This window comes from Mesocricetus auratus, unplaced genomic scaffold, assembly GCF_017639785.1.
Source record: "Mesocricetus auratus isolate SY011 unplaced genomic scaffold, BCM_Maur_2.0 Super-Scaffold_100013, whole genome shotgun sequence".
NCBI lineage: Eukaryota > Metazoa > Chordata > Mammalia > Rodentia > Cricetidae > Mesocricetus > Mesocricetus auratus.
The window spans coordinates 5549315-5565607 of record NW_024429196.1 but is presented as its reverse complement, the minus strand read 5'-3'; the positions used below and the strand labels follow the sequence as shown (position 1 = coordinate 5565607).

General features: G+C 43.0%; 1 pseudogene; it reads right to left on the bottom strand.

Annotated features, from left to right (window-relative positions):
- Window positions 1-4974: 4974 nt before the first annotated feature.
- LOC101843540 lies at window positions 4975-10106 on the bottom strand (annotated as a pseudogene).
- Window positions 10107-16293: the final 6187 nt, after the last annotated feature.

The window sequence follows — 16293 nt, the reverse complement described above, 5'->3', positions numbered from 1 at the left end:
GCTGGTCACATTATGTCCACAGTCTGGAAGAAGAGAGAGATGAGCACTGAGGCCGAGCTGGCTTTCTGCTTTTTAATTCAGTCATGCATTTAGGGTGGATCTTAATTAAGCAAATCTAGATATGCCCTCACAGGCATGCCCGGAGGCTTGGTCTCCTAGGCCACACAATCAATATTAACCACCACACCAAGTTTTTCTCAAAATAGATGATAGACAAGCTTGATTCATAAAGACAACTATGCTGCAGTAACCTCAAGTCACTTGCAAAGTGAACAAATGACACAGGTGACACTTAACATTGCACAGCCATGTGACTTTCAAGAGGAGATACCAGATCCAGACTCCGTATTTCTTTCTGTACCACCAAGAGACAGAACCTATTTTAGACTCCCAGATGAGAAGGGAAGACAGCTAAGCAGCCTCTCACTCCCAGATGTCTCCCACAGGGAGGGAGGGAGGGAGAGAGAGAGAGAGAGAGAGAGAGAGAGAGAGAGAGAGAGAGAGAGAGAGAGAGAGAGAGAGAGAGCACACAATTGACCTAGGAAAAGACTATGCTGGAGAAAAAGAGGTGGGTGGAAATAGAAGGATCTCTATGACTACAGTCCCCAGTCTGGAGGGAGGAGCGAGTGGAGACATCTTCTTTGCAAGGACCCGTGAGAAGAGAATGAGACATGCTTATCTTCTTGCAGTCCTAGACAGCTTAGTGTGGTTGAAAATGCCTAAGAATTGCTGTCTCTAAGTCTCCAGTGAACTTGACCATCACAACAGCAAAGTCAACAGTACCGTCACTGAGAAGAAAGCATCCTCACCGAGGTTCAAGTTCCTGATGCTATACTTTGAAATGCAGATGGAGAAGTTGATTCTCCACACTGCAGTTCATGGTCACCATCCAAGCTAGACTCAAAAGAACCAGGATTTGGACAGGGAGGTATATAAAACCCTTCCCCACCCATCTCTGGAGGCTTTTCTTTGGCACTCAGGTATTGTGCATCAAAAATCCTTTGTATTTTCTGGAGTTGGAGTCATGTCATAGGCAGTTGTGAGCGAGCTGGGAACAGAGCTCAGGTCTTCTGTGAGAGTATGGTCCTGATTACTGAGCCATTCCTCCCAAATGCTTCTCATGACTACAGAGATGATGCACTGGGTGAACCACTTGCTTCACAAGCCTGGCCTGAGTTTGGATGCCCAGAAGCCACACCACGGCTGAGGACAAAGTGTGTGCCTCTGTAATGCCAGCGATGCTATGAAGAGACAGGAGGCAGGGGAAGCTCCAATCGAAGGCCGGTGAGCCTGGAATGCAGAGCAGTGTATGGCAAGAAAGTCAGTCCCTGTCTGAAACAAAGTAGAAGGCAAAGGCGACATCCAAGCTTGTCCTCTCACCTCCACATCTGTATGATGGCATACCCACACTCACATTCACGGCACACACAGGTACACAGACACTATATTTCAAGAAATGATTATTACACTTGCACTACAGCCATCACCATGTCTAGAAAGGCAGCCCTGCCCCCACCATTCCAATTTGTTTTCTCCAGTCCGATTCATTCTAACTGAGCATGAGTAGAAAAGTCAAAGTTTTCCGTCTTCAAGATCCTGTCTAACCCAGCACTTAGAGCAGAACTTAGCATGGAAATGTGCCAGGACCATAGTGTCACTACAACACACTGTGTATGAAGCAGATAACTGTATGTCAGCTGAGAAACAACTTTACATAATAATCTCTCCGTATGTCCCTCAGACATTCAACAAGATATATGACATTCATGGACCTGGGCATTCTCCAAGGCGTCGAAAGCTCATCTTAAATTGTCCTATTCAGTAAATAGTGGGTAGTTAATATGTATTAAATATCATGGGAATTATGTCAGAAGGCAGCAAGACCAGCATTCATGAGTAACAACACTGAGGAGAGTGTTGGTCTGTTGAGCATGAAGACCTGAGTTCAACCCCTAGAATTCACATTTGAAAAAAGCTAGGTGTGGTGACATGTGCTTGTAATCCCAGAGCTGGGGAGGGAAAGAAAGGAGGAACCTGGGCCTCCCTGACCAGCCAACCTAGCCTACTTGGTGAGTTCCAGGCTAGTGAGAGAGTCTCAAAAATCAAAGTGTCTGAGGAATGACATCTAGAGTTGTCCTCTGGCTTCTATATGCATCACCTCCCAGATGAACATGCAAATATATGCACATACATGTATGTACACACACACACATACACATACACACACGGAGATTGTCACAAAATCTAATTCTGAAAGATCATGCTGAACTTAAAAGATGGCCAGGCATGGTGGCACAGGCCTTTAATCTTAGCTCTCAGGAGGCAGAGGCAGTTGGAGGCCTGAACTTGCACACATCCTACATAGTCACAATAATAAATAATAAATAAATACTTTTTGGGGAGTTTTTGAGACAGGGTTTCTCATAAATAAACACTTTTGGTGTGTGTGTGTGTGTGTGTGTGTGTGTGTGAGAGAGAGAGAGAGAGAGAGAGAGAGAGAGAGAGAGAGAGAGAGAGAGAGAGAGAGGTCAACTTCTGATTTCTTCCTGTTGATTCCATCTTACGTTTTGGGACAGGACCTCTCACTAAACCCAGAGTTCAATAATTCAGCTAGATTGGATGACCAGTGACCTCTATCCCCACCAGCACTGATGCTGTAGACACGCACACAGTGCCTGGGTTTCTACATAGCCTCTAGAAATCCCAAATCAGGTACTTGCACTTGCCTGGCAAACTCTTCACTAACTGAGCCACCTCTCTGCCTTTCCTAAGGAGTCACAGGCCAGTCATAGCAGCCTGTCTCACTAGCAGTAGCAGAAGAAAGCCCTGCTTGAAGACAAGGCCATCAGGGAAAAGCCTTACCTTTGAGCTTTGACATAGAATGTGTGTTACCCAGCAAGTCATGTGCAGGACAGTTATCACAGATACTTCGCACAATACAACTGACTGAAGTCCCTCCGAATGAACAGTCCTTGCCTGTCTGGAGGTCACTGTGCCAGAGCATGGGCAGGGATGCAAGGACTGCATCAAAGGCACCATGCTGAGTGCTGAGATGACCAGACTCTTAGCAGACATACTAAACAAAGGCAGGTGACACATGCAGCTGGAGGGTAGAGGGACCCAGAGCAAGCTCTGTGGAGCAACACTCAAAGTCCACTAGGGGTGGTGTATGGGAGAGCAGGCTCGTCTAGCACTCTATCTCAGCTGAAACTCAGGGGTGCATTGGAAATGTACACAGTACTTGATTTATATTGGGGCATGGAGATCTGGTCGGGTCCATTAAAGAAACGAATATCTGAGTCCAAGAGCCATAAGACTTGGGAGATGTCAATTATCTTGTTTTGTTGTCTCTTCTCTTCTGGAAGCATCTTTGCTGCCATGTCATTTATGGCTCTGGAGAGAGCCATAAAACCACAGGAGCAGCAGCAGATGGATCCAGGCTATTAAAGAAAACAAGGTGGAATCTAGGGATCTTTATCCTTCATATCCAAAGGCCTTCCCTAACCCTAAATACAGGGCAGATGAGAACAATCTTGAGTAGTTGGAAAGATCATCTGTCATTCTCTTGTGAATTTTTACTTACAAAGAAAATACAGCTCCATGCTTAGAGCTGTATGGGCCTTTTGTAGTTCATGTTTTACAGTCTGATAATTGTGTTATAAAAGTCTAAGTAACTCAAAATTGCTTTTTGGGATTAGAGGTCTGAGAAAAGAGTGTTCAGGTCACAGAGCAGAACAGAAAATCAGGAAGTAAATATTCCTTTTCCCCATCTCCAAGCTGGAGAACTACGAAGCATCTTCTGAAACAAGTCAGGGTGTCTAATCTATCTCGTGGTGCAAGTACAGAAGCTGGGTGTTTCTCCAGCCATAATAAAGGGCAGGTATCCAGAGACAAGCTGGGACCATGGTACCCCAGGGATAACAGCTCAGTGAGATCTGGAGGGGAGTCCATAAATACAAACCAGAGAACTGGATGGGGTGCTTTGTTCTTCTCGTCTGGAAGCCCTTAGGTGCAGGACAAAGGGCTGGAGATGCACAGAGGACACAGACTCATGGATAAACCACCCATGTATGGAAAGTACAACCTGAAGCATCTTGGCATGTGGGCTAGTATTCATGGTATCAGGTCATTTGCTTGGTGGCCTCATGTCAAGAAACAGGGCAGCAGGGCTGGGGAGCATCCACCTGGAACCTGTTCCCGCTGGGCTGCCAGGATGCCTCTCTGAGAAGCCGGCCTCACTTTGTCCTCTTTGAAGCACTCTGCTTGCAGCCCCTCTGTGATTTTTCCCTTATCTACCATCATGAATTCGTTCAGTAAGCATCACTTGTGGTTCCCCATCATAGACATGCCATTTTCCTCTAACTCAGAAGTGTGTTGAGCCAATGTGGATTGGAATCTGCTGTCACAGAAGAGACTGTCAGCAAAACACCCCAGCTTTCTCCCCAAGGTGTCTCATCTATATCCAAAGACAAACATCTGTAAAAAACTACTGCTTTAAGTCAGAGCACTGGCAGAACTAGGGGTGCATTGTTGTTGGCTTGTTTTTGTTTCAGAAGTATTCACTTCCTTATTTCCCTCACTCCCATGAATTTTTTCAGTTGTTTTTCAACTATAAAACTCTATTACATAATCTAAAGTCTTTTCTGTAATGATATTTTGTGTATGATCTAACAAATAAAGCTTGCCTCAAGATCAGAGTGCAAAGCTAGCTATACTTGTTAGCCATCGAGGCCAGGCAGTGGTGGCACACACCTTTAATCCCTGCACTCAAGAGAGAGAGGCAGACGAACCTCTGTGATTTCAAGGCCACCCTGGGCTCCATGAGAGTGAATCAGTTTAATAGAGGAACAGAGCTCATATAAAGGTGAGCACCCCTATCAAGAATCATTTTATTTATTTATTTTTATCATTTGTTTCTTTTATTCACAAAACATAATACTTATCCTTCTGTTGAGACCCTTTTTTTTTATGATTTTCCAGACCTTGAAATGTATCAATTATAAAACATCAAAAAGAAATCATCTTTAAAATTTACAGATACAAACTGGTACTTTATACAAGAGTTTTCTATAAAATCCATCAATGTAAAAAAAGACTTCACAAGTGAATGTAAGGCATGTTCAGTTGTCATTAGAATTATTTTTGTCTTGTTGGAGACTTTTCTCTCCTCCGGTCCTGATTTCTCTTCGATTCTCTAGAATGTCCAGAGTATCTGGTGGATTTTTCCCACTGTCTCTCGGCACCATTCTGATACCTGTCACCATTGCTTTTATGGTCTGAGTGTTTTCTATTCCTTTCCCTTGACCTGGAGCGATCTTTTCTTCTACCGCTTTCCCTGTCCTGATTTTGGGGTTTTTGCTTCTCATTTTTCAGAAACAGAATCTCTTCTTTCTCGCCGCTTCTTCTTTAGCTCACTATGCTTGTCTTTCAGCTCTCTGTGCATGTCTTGGTCTCAGCCATTCCCAACTCGACTGTAACTATTTTCTTGGGAAGGAAGGCTTCTGTCCGCCGTGTACTTTGCTAGGGGATCTCTCCAGTCAGCATTTCGTGAATTTAGAGCTCTATCTGTCAGACCTTGCTCTTCCTTCCTCCCGTCCTGGTGCCTTTGCTCGTCCCTTCCTCCTTCTCGCCTCCTGTCACGAGTCTGTTGGCCCCTGGCTACTTTCTCCACCTCTTCACTTCTGGCTTTCCCTCGTTTCTTCGTTCTTGTATCTTTAGCTGAGGCGGAACTCTGACTGCTGGAGCATGATGAGTTGCTCCCTTCACTGGAAGAGTCTGAGCTTCTCTCGCTACTGTCAGAGTCGGACTCTGAGGAGGAGGAGGACACTGAAGATGATGAAGGCAGGGGCAGTTTCTTTTGCTCGGCTTCGGGTCTCTGCATTACGATGACCTTGGGTGTATTTTTCAGATGCTCTCGTAGTTCATCCGTTAACCCTCTAAGACCTATGGAAGTGAAGAAGTTTATGGCAGAGGGGGTATTCCATGGGTTAGCTCAAGGTAACAGTCCTTCAAAGAATGGCTGTAGAGTTTCGTTCTTCAACCTTCTATTCAATTCAGGAAGACCCATGAATTTACCCAGTTCCTGGAAAAATATTTTAATAAAGACTCTAGAAGACGATGTTGTGGTTTCTTTGCTAGTCTTTATACATTCAAGAACACTCCATGGAAGTGAGTCAGTGTATAAAGGTGAGCAAAAATCTTAGCAACATTCCTCAGTTTGTTTGTTTCTAAGTGATGGATGGTATCATACTGTTCTTTGAATATACTTTCAAGTGATTCCATGCATTCCTTTTTCAGCATACAAAACCACCCAGTTAGCAAGCCAAAAAATTTTTCATAGTTCCTTTGTTGGGTGCAGCAATCAAGTATCATGTTGCAGAGTTCTTTTGTTTAGCTCTCAGCAAACTCCATTTTCAGCAACTTGTGGGCACATTCTTTAAAATCTAAACTTGACTCAATAGCAAGGTATATTGTATGACAAAATGAGATTAGGTTGATTTCTGTTTTGTCATGAACAGTTACTTTTTGTCCTCCCTCCTCCTCTTCTCCTTCTTCTTCCTCCTTTTCCTCCTCCTCGTCTTCACGACTTCCAGCTTCTTGGTCTGTGTTTGAATCACTATCTCCTTCATCAAGAATTTTCTTTTTAATAGCTTTGTACTTCTCTTCATTCTTCATAAAATTAGGATCCATCTTGAAAACATTGAGAACATCTTCTGGATTGTAGTCGCCCTCCAAGGGTAAACTGGTCATCCTCTTCCACTGAATCAAGTCCTTCCAGAATAACAGGGTGGTCCTTGAATCCGTACAGCAAACATCACCTCAATCATGTACTGGACTCTTTTGTCAATCTCAGATTCATGTAGGTATTCAAAGATAGCATTGATTCCTCTTGGCGACACTTGGGTTAATTTGAGGCCACACTCCTTGAGGAAGCCGATAGTTACTTTGACACTTTCATCTGTTGGTCTCTCCAGCAGCAAAGTCAGCATCTCGAGGCACAGAACCTTATGTGCCACATTTTGGTTAATAAGATGTGCCACAAATTTTGAAGCAGTCAGGCAAAGTTACTTATCATTCCTTTGATATCCTTTCCAGAAATTAAGAATTAGTCTCGTGAGGATTAATTCTCCAATCTGTGGGAATTTTGAGTTGATTATTGCCACCAAAGATGCATAAAAATGAGTGAAGATTGGAGATGCACTCTGTGCCTGTAGAACAGATCTGGACAGCAGTCCTCTCCCTCTGACTATGTTTTCTTGAAGGAGCTCTTGGATAATGATACTTATATTGGAGATGTTGACCTTGTTAGTGAGACCATTGATTGATTTCTTCAGCGCCTCCCAGCTCATCCTCTGGTAGGCTAAGCTGTTTTTATCTGTGATCTGCTCCTGCATCATCCTGAGCTTTTCGGGAGGAATATATGCTCCCCCCAGTTTGGGTGAGCAGCGGATCCTGTTCCTCCTCCTCTTCCTCTTCCTCTTCCTCCTCCTCCTCCTCCTCCTCCTTCTTCTCCTTCTTCTTCATGCTTGGTTCTTCCTGAGTAGAACTCTGGGTTACTGCTCATTCTGGGCTCCTTCTTCAAGGAGATGGGGATTTCTGGAACCTTTTCCGATCCACATCTCTTTCTCTTTCTCTGCATTTTTCTCAGTCCCTACTTTGTGACTCCATGCTGCCATCATAAGAATACCCTCTTCTTGAATGCTCATAGTTTGACCGGCTATAATCAGAGTAATCTCTGTCCCGGGGGGTGGGGGTGGGGTGGGAGGGGGACAGGGACGTTTCTTGTTCTGCATATCTGTCTTCTGGAGAGGAGTTCCGGTGGTATGAATCATGGCTCTTCCTTCTGTCTGACAGAGGAGTGTTTCATTTTCTAGAGCCAGTTGACCAAATAAACTAAATTCCTCAAGTTGGTTCGAGAAACACGTACTCAATGGTCTGAGTTCCTTGACAGTTTTCTTTTTTTGTCTCCACACAACACAAAAGAAACTGGCAACCCAAGTGAGTCAGCAGCTTTCTGAGGCTGGACGGGAAGCCCGAAAGCCAAAAATCATTTTTAAGTAAAGAAAAATAAGCACTTCTTAGGGCTCAGTTAGCAGTCCCCTGATACTGAAGATGTTTATACATTTTATTTTGGAGAATCCAGCACCCTAATTAAAATATGAGAAGGAGTTTATTTTGAAGCCAAAGATGGAGTGACAGTAGCCCAGGGACACAGACTAATGTTGCTTATGTCCGACTCTGTGTTCTGTTCTAATATGGTAACAACAGTTTCGTGGAGTGTTTTTTGTTGTTGTTATTTGGTTTTTGTTTGTTTGTTTTGAGACATCATCTCTCTACATAGTCTTGGCAGTTCTGGAACTCACTATGTAAAACAGACTGGCTTCAAACTCAAAAAGATCAGTTTGCCTCTGCCTCCCAAGTACTAGGATTAAAGGTATTCACCACCACACCTAATTTCATCAGTTTGTTTGTTTGTTTGGTGTTTTTTGATTGTTTGTTTGTTTTGTTTTGTTTTGGTAACAACAAAAGCAAGCCATAAATCAAGGCACTTTTCAAATACTTTGGAGGAAACTTTGGGTGAGTGGGTTACAGCAAAGCCAGGAAATTTCCATTGTATATTTCAGGTGCCACATGATAGCATTCTTAGATTTTGCTTGGTGGGAGTTAGTGGTCCATTAGCTTAATAAATTCACAAAAGTTATAGACTCTTTTTTCTTGGGGGTGACCTCTTGGGGGTTACTCATAGTTACATATATAACCATACATCCTCAGCCTTTTTATTTATCTCTTGTTCAGAGTAACAAGTGGTAAGAAAGCGGAGAATAAGATTAAGAAGCTGACAAGACAGAGACAGGAGGTGACGGCATTAAATCAAATGGACTAAATAATTCCATTAAAAAGCAAATATTCAGGTTAGATAAAGTATACTTTGCTCACAAGAGATGCACTGTAAGTATACAGATCTGAGAGGTTGGAGAAAGATAAACAATACAGCTTTCACACAAGAGGAAGTAGAGGAACTATTTTATCACGGGCATAACTTGAAGGCAGAAATAACCACTAAGGAGAAAGAGGAAACGGAGGCCATTTCCAGAAGCTGTGATTATATGCTCTGACATAAGCAACTTAATGGAGTAAGGGGCTATTCTGGATCACATCTCCAAAGTAGTGTCGTAGGTTAGTTTCTCTTCATGGGATAAAATGCTGACTGAAAGCAACAGAAGAGGAATGGGCAGACACTTCTAGGTCCCAGTTCATCATTGGGAGAAGTGGGGGCAGGAACTGAACCATGGGGGAGCCCTGTTTACTGACTTCCTCCTCTTGGCTTGCTCATCCTGTTTTCTTACAGAACTCAAGACCACCTGCCCAGGGCTAGCACAGCCCACAATGGTCTGGGTCCCCCACATCAATCATGATAAAAAAAAAAAATGCCCGGCAGACTTGCTTGCAGACCAATCTTATGGAGGCATTTTCTCTACTGAATTTCCCTCTTCCCAGATGGCTCTAGCTTGTGTCAGGCTGACAAAAATCTAAGTGGCTCAGACACAGTCTTAGGTAAGTCAAGGCAGCAGACACTTGACTGCTGGTCATATTACATTCACAAACCGGAAGCAGAGAATAAAGAATGCAGCTGCTGCTTCCTTTTATAGCACTCAGGATTCGAGCCTAGGAACAGCACCACCCACAGTGGGCAGGACTTCCCACCTCAGTTAACACAATCAAAATAATCTCCCACAGGCAAGCCCAGAAGCTCATCTCCCTGGTGATTCTGGGGTCTGTCAGGTTGATAATACTACTCATCACCATGGGGTGGGGAGCATAAACATGTTACACTGGGGTAGAGCGATGGCTCAGTGGTTAAGAGAACTAGCTGCAAACTGGGCATTGCATGCCTTTAATGCCAGCACTCAGGAGGCAGAGGCAGGTGGATCTCTGTGAGCTCAAGGCCAGCCTGGTCTACAGAGTGAGTTCCAGGACAGCCTCCAAAACAATACAGAGAAAGCCTGTCTCGAAAAACCAAAACCAAAAAAAAAAAAAAAAGTACTAGCTGCTTTTTCCAGAGGACCTGGGTTCAATTCCCAGCACCTACATGGCAGCTCAAACATCGGTAACTCAAGTCCAGGGAATCTGATGCCTCTTTCTAGCCTCCATGGGCACCAGGCATGCATGTGGTACACAGAGAGATATGCAGGCAAATACCCACACATATAAATACAGGTTTTCAAAAACTTTACAGTCATTTGTCTAATAAACTTCAAAATACAGAAAGCAAATACTACAGAGCAAAAATAGAAAGTCATGACGTCGCAGTAATTTTAAAACATTTCCGCACTTCTTACACAGCAACTGATGAAACACACAATGACCCATAGGGATCTAGAAAAACTGAAACACTGAGGGATATGAAAAATCTACACTAGAGATTTTTTAGACATGGGATTATTTGACAAGAGGAAAAGACCCAATGGGAGGTGTGAGAGGGAGAAAGAGTAACAAACAGGACCAAAACACACTAATGTGTGAAAATGTCAAGAGAAAGCCATTGCTCTGTACAGTTAATACACACTGATAATCAGTTATTAAGAGGTGATGAAGGGCCAGCAAGATGGCCCAGCACATAACTTGCTGACAAGCCTGGTGAACTGAGTTCAATCCCTGGGACCCACTTGGTAGAAAGAAAGAAACAACTCCAGCCTCCTAGTGAAGTTGTCCTCAGACCTCCACATATGTACCCACATGTACACACACGTACACATACATACATGCACACACACACACACAAAGAGACAGACACAAAGAGACAGACACATATATGGATATTACACATACACAGAGAGACACACACTCAGACACACAGAGACATACACACACATAGGCATACACACACAGAGACACAGACATACAGACACATACACAGACATGCAAGCACAAACACACATATAAATGCTTTTAATTAAAAATGTTAAAGATGGAGATTAAAAAATTCAACCCATGACATTTGTAGAACACTGTCCTCAGGACTGGGAAGTTTGCATGAAACATTGCACAAAATTAACTTTATTTTTAACTTTGTTTACTTATGATTTCATTTTTAACTTTAACTTTCACATTGTGTGGAGACACAAGGTAATCTCAACAGATTATAGCATACTGCCCCACAGACTGTGCCCTTGGAGCACCATGGAGTATCAGACAAACCAGGCAGTCTTTGTGTGTTCAAAAACTAAGCAACAGCATCTATACAGATTACTGGCAAGAACCATGCTGAAAATTAGAAAATGTTTTGAGCTCAATGGTAGAAAGATAGCTGTAGGCAATAAGGGAGCTTGCAACTCCGACCCAAGAAGACAGGAGACACTCTGGCAATTTACATAAGAGGTTAGAACATCTAAAAAATAAACATAAAGCAGCTCTCTAGAGAGTCACCAGACATATTAGTGAGAGAAATCAACTAAGGACAGAGCAAACAGAGGGGGATGTCTTTGAAGTGCAGGTCTGCCAAAGGCTGCCTGTGGCCTGCTTTTTTTTTTTTTTTGCCAGTTATCCAGCTGTGTTAGAGTATGATAACCATGGTTCTTGATGTATGATTTGGACATTCCTTTCCTTGTATGATTTTCTTGTGTGCCAAGTTTACACAAAGCAAGTAAAATGGTTGCAAAAAGAACAAAAATGGCCCATTGTAGGCAATGTTTAAAGAGATGAAATGAAGCTAGCTCTTCAAGTTAATAATAAGCAGTTGTAAAATTGCGTTTCTGTTTTCTCTTTGTGACTTCTGTGACCTTTATCAGTATTATGGTGCCATTAAATGTGTTTCTAAGACTGATACTATGGTGGGCATGGTGGAACACACCTATAATCATAGCAGTTGGGAGGTAGAGGCAGGAGGATCTGGAGTTCAAAGCTAGCCTCAGTTACATAGTGAGTTTGAGGCTGGCTTGGGCTACACAAGACTCTATTTAAGAAACAAAAATTAGGAAAGTAAATGGTTCTATAAAGTGTGGTCATCTTCCCATCAGTAACCGAATGAATGAATGAACAACCAATGAACAAGTCATCCAAAATAAAGTCAAGACTGGAATTACAAAAATAACTTGTCATCTATAGGTAGAGTGTCTTGCCTAGTTGAGTAAAACGTATTTCAATCTGGTTATCACATCCAAACTATAAGGAAGAGAAGGAATTGTGATGCAGTTTGGACCTTTCCCTTGTTCTCTGACTGACTCAGGGCTATGTGGTCAAGGGCTCGAATCACCATAGGCTTCTTTGTAATGGGGCCCTGAAGGCTGGACTGGAGCTTCCATTTACAGCCCAATAGGACTGTGAGTCATTAGTCTATGGCTCCTGCAGGATGGCACTGGACCAAGGTAATTAACCATGCTTATCAGGGGGCATGCTGGGGAGGAAGCGCAAATGATGGAGACTCTGCAACAAATAGCTTTGACCATTTTGGATCTCAGCTCTCATCCTAACTTGATTCCCATGGTAAACATGTGAGTCTACTGAGTCTACTCCCATCACTTCCACAAGGTTTTTTTTTCTGATTCTGATATCAGTAAGGTGAAGATTCTCCAGTGATTTTTTTTAACTTCTCCAGGAATTTCTTCAAAGATTACACGTATTCTTTTTGATTGAGCCAGGAAGCCATGGAGAAATGAGGAGCAGATGTTGGCTGCTGATTGCTAGTTAGTTCCATTTTCAGCAGCTGGCAACCTTCACTCACTTTCACTTAAGCTATATTTACCTACAAAGCTAAAAAAAAAGGCAATGTAAAGTAAGCCCAAACATCTGGATATTAAGCAAATTGACCAGATGTTTTGGCAATTTATAAAGACTAAAGAGGGGGGGAAAGGAATGAAAGTGTAAGAAAGTGACCAGGAAGAGAATTTATAAAGTAGCTCCCACTCCTGCCCTCCACCTCCTCAGCCTCAGTGGGAGATGACTCTGAGTGAATCACTATTGAGAGCATGGAATTAAAGGCATAATACAATTTAGAGCTCATCCCCGAGCAAGGAGGAGTGACCTTCAAAGGAGGGAATGAAAGTTGGCTCAAACTATTTTTATATTTTGTATCTAGAGATTATTTTTCAATTGCTCATAATTTTTGAGTTACATCTATATGGTTTCTCAAGAGCCCAGCCAAGGTATCAGTTCTCTAAGTGAGCCAGAAGCCTTGCCAGACTGTGACTGGATCTGGTTTCCCAGGCCGGAGTTACTGATGACAATTGCAGGCATAGCATTCTCATCATTTTTTCCCCTTTAAAAGGTGAAATATATCTTGTTTTGTTCCTAGTCTTGTTTCTTAGCATTATCCCCTCCATTGCTTATATTAGTCATATCTCCTGCAGCCAAGACCAAATACCTCACAAGGAGCAGTTAAGGGAGGGAACATGGATTTGGGATCACAGTTCAAGTGGCCTCAGTTCATTATGGTGGAAAAGTCACAGCAGCAGGAGTGTGAGGTGGCTGGTCACACTGTGTCCACCATCAGAGGCAGAGAGCCTGTGCAATGCAGAGCCAGGCCATAAACCAAACCACCAACAACCCTTGTGACCCACTCCCTCCAGTGAGGCTCCAAAGGTTTCCCAAAGGTCTTTCAACCTCCCAAAACAGTTGGAAATGTTTGCTGGAATTCTGATTTCTTTCTCTTTTTTTTCTTTTTTTACTTCTGAGTTTCTAATTTAGGATACCTTAATGCCTCAGAGCTTCAGTTTCTATCTTTGTGAATCAGAACAACAGTGACAGCAGAAAGCTTCTTTTGTAATAACCTATTTGATCCCTGTGAAACCTAGCAGGGCTCTGAGTTGACTCTCCTGAAATTGCCCTTTGTGGATCCCCTAGGACCTCTGTTTAAGCACACATTTTCTCCTGTCTGCCATCAGTGGATCAAGGTGGGGCAAGTCAATTGGGTGTGCCTACCTCTTAGCCAAGACCTACACAAGGTTGATTTCAAATTCTGATTGTCACTGAATTAAGTAAATAAGATTAAGAAACAGGATCAGAATGGAAAATTACGTAGCAGAACTGTCTAGGAGTGATCTTAGCATGTTGAAATGGAAAATAGCCAACATCAAATTTCCTTTGTTCTTGGAACCAACATCCACCTCTATGTGTCTAGACATGATTCTAAGTGCTGGGGACAGGGACCTAATGCCTGTTTCCTATAGCTTACTTTCTGGCAGCTGAGTTAGTTTCATTTCCTGATGGAAGCAATGTTGAGGGGGAAAGGGTATATTTGGCTCATAATTCCAAGCTATAGGTCCATCATTGTGAGGAATTCAAAATGGTAAGACCCTGAAGAGTTGTTTATATCACATCCACACTCAAGCTTTGAAAGCAATGGCTCAATGCATATATTTTAGAGCTTTGCTTGTTTTCCCACTCTTGTACAATTCAAGATCCCTGCCTGGGAAATGGGTAGGTATTTTGACCTCTGTTAATGCAGTCAAGACAGGCCCCTACAGACATGCCTACAGATCAACCTAATCTAAACCATTCCTCATTGAAACTTCCTTTCCAGGCAACTCTAGACTGATGGTTCTCAACCTGTGGGTCTTGACCCCTTTTTGCAGAGGTCACCTCAGACCATCGGAAAATACAGATATTTACATTGTGACTCATAACAGCAAAATTATAGTTATGAAGTAGCAATGGTTGGGGGAGAGGTCACCGCAATGTGAGGAACCACATTAAGTGGTTTGGAAGGTTGAGAGTCACTGATGTAGATTGTGTCCAGTTGACAACTAACCCTAAGCATCATTGAATAGAAGATGATTAAGCTATAATAAGTATGTAAACTACAGACATCGAGCGGGGTAGTCAGATTGTATGTCCTTTCTTCAGAAAGAAAACAATCAGATGCACCACAGAGGGGAAAAAAATCAACAGAATTCCCACCAGAGTCACAGTTCAAAATAGATGCTATCCCCAGGAAGTCCTCAGATCATGTGTTGAGACAGTATGTTTTGAACTACACGATAAAGCATTACAGAAAGAAAAATCTATTTCTATGTTGCTTAAATCTTTGTAGGAATGTCTAAGTTTTGGAGTTGTTCTTTGAAGCAAAGAAATAATTAGTTGGAAAAGAAGTTAATCACACATGTAAAGATCTATCAAAATGCCAGGGTGGGTGTCCAAGGGGAGCAGCTGAAGGGCTAAAATGGACTGTGTAGGTCATGCCTTCTCTTACAAGACACACATTCCCACCATGTTCATCCTCTACTTCACATAGAGAATAAAGGGAAATCCAGCAGGAAGAATGCTTTGGTCCCTGCCCTAAAGTCTCTCCCTGCAAACGTAGACACATTCTTAAGGATGGCTCTTCAGTCACACACTCTCTTCCCTACATTTGAATACATTCTTCCCCTTTCTTATGTAAGTGAGTGCTGCCCCAGTGGCAGAAATATTTCAGAAATGAGTGCTAGTGACTGATCCTCCATGGGTACATCCAAGAAGCATGTGAATGCCACTCTAAGGAACTGTCCTTCTCGGAGTCACAAGGGATCATTGCTTTTGTTTTTTTATTGTTGTTGTTGTTTTAAAATTACACATTTGTTTTGGTTTTTAATTACTAACACCTGAGGGATGGAATGGCCTCCAGGAAGTCTGGCATCATTTCAAAATTACCAGCATACCAACTTATTTCCAACCCCCAGATCTGTGCTGCGGGCTGGGCTTAGGGAACTTTCCCTCTCAACTCCCACCCCCATCTCTTTCTTTTTCTATTCTTTTCATCCAGATTTTCTTGTCCCCTCCCCCATGCATGTAAACACATTGTATTTGTTACTTTTTGTTGTTGTGATCAAACACCATGACCAAGGCAAGGAAGTGCTGATGTTGGCGTACAGTTGCAGAGGGAGAGCCGGTGATACTGGGTGGGAGGAAGGATTTGGCAGCAGGAAGCTAGCTGAGGAAGCTTGAGAGATCAAGTCATTAACCACAACCAGAGCGGAGAGAGTGAACTGGAAGTGGATGGAAGCTACAAACTCTCAAAGTCCAGCCCCAGTGACTCACTTCCTCCACAAGGCTCCACCTCCTAAAGGTTCCACAACCTCCCCAAACAGTGCCACTCACCAGTGACCAAGTTTTCAAATATGTGGGCCTAGGGGGAATGTTTCTCATCCAAACCACCACCCACGCTATTGCTCTTCCATCTCCAAAAAACAAACAAACAACACACTGGAGAGCCTGCTAATGGTGCATGCCCGTGGTTCCAACATTTGGGAGGTGGTCACTAGAGAATGAGGGGTTCAAGATCATACTCAGGTAAATGGCATGTTCAAAAGCCAGCTTGAG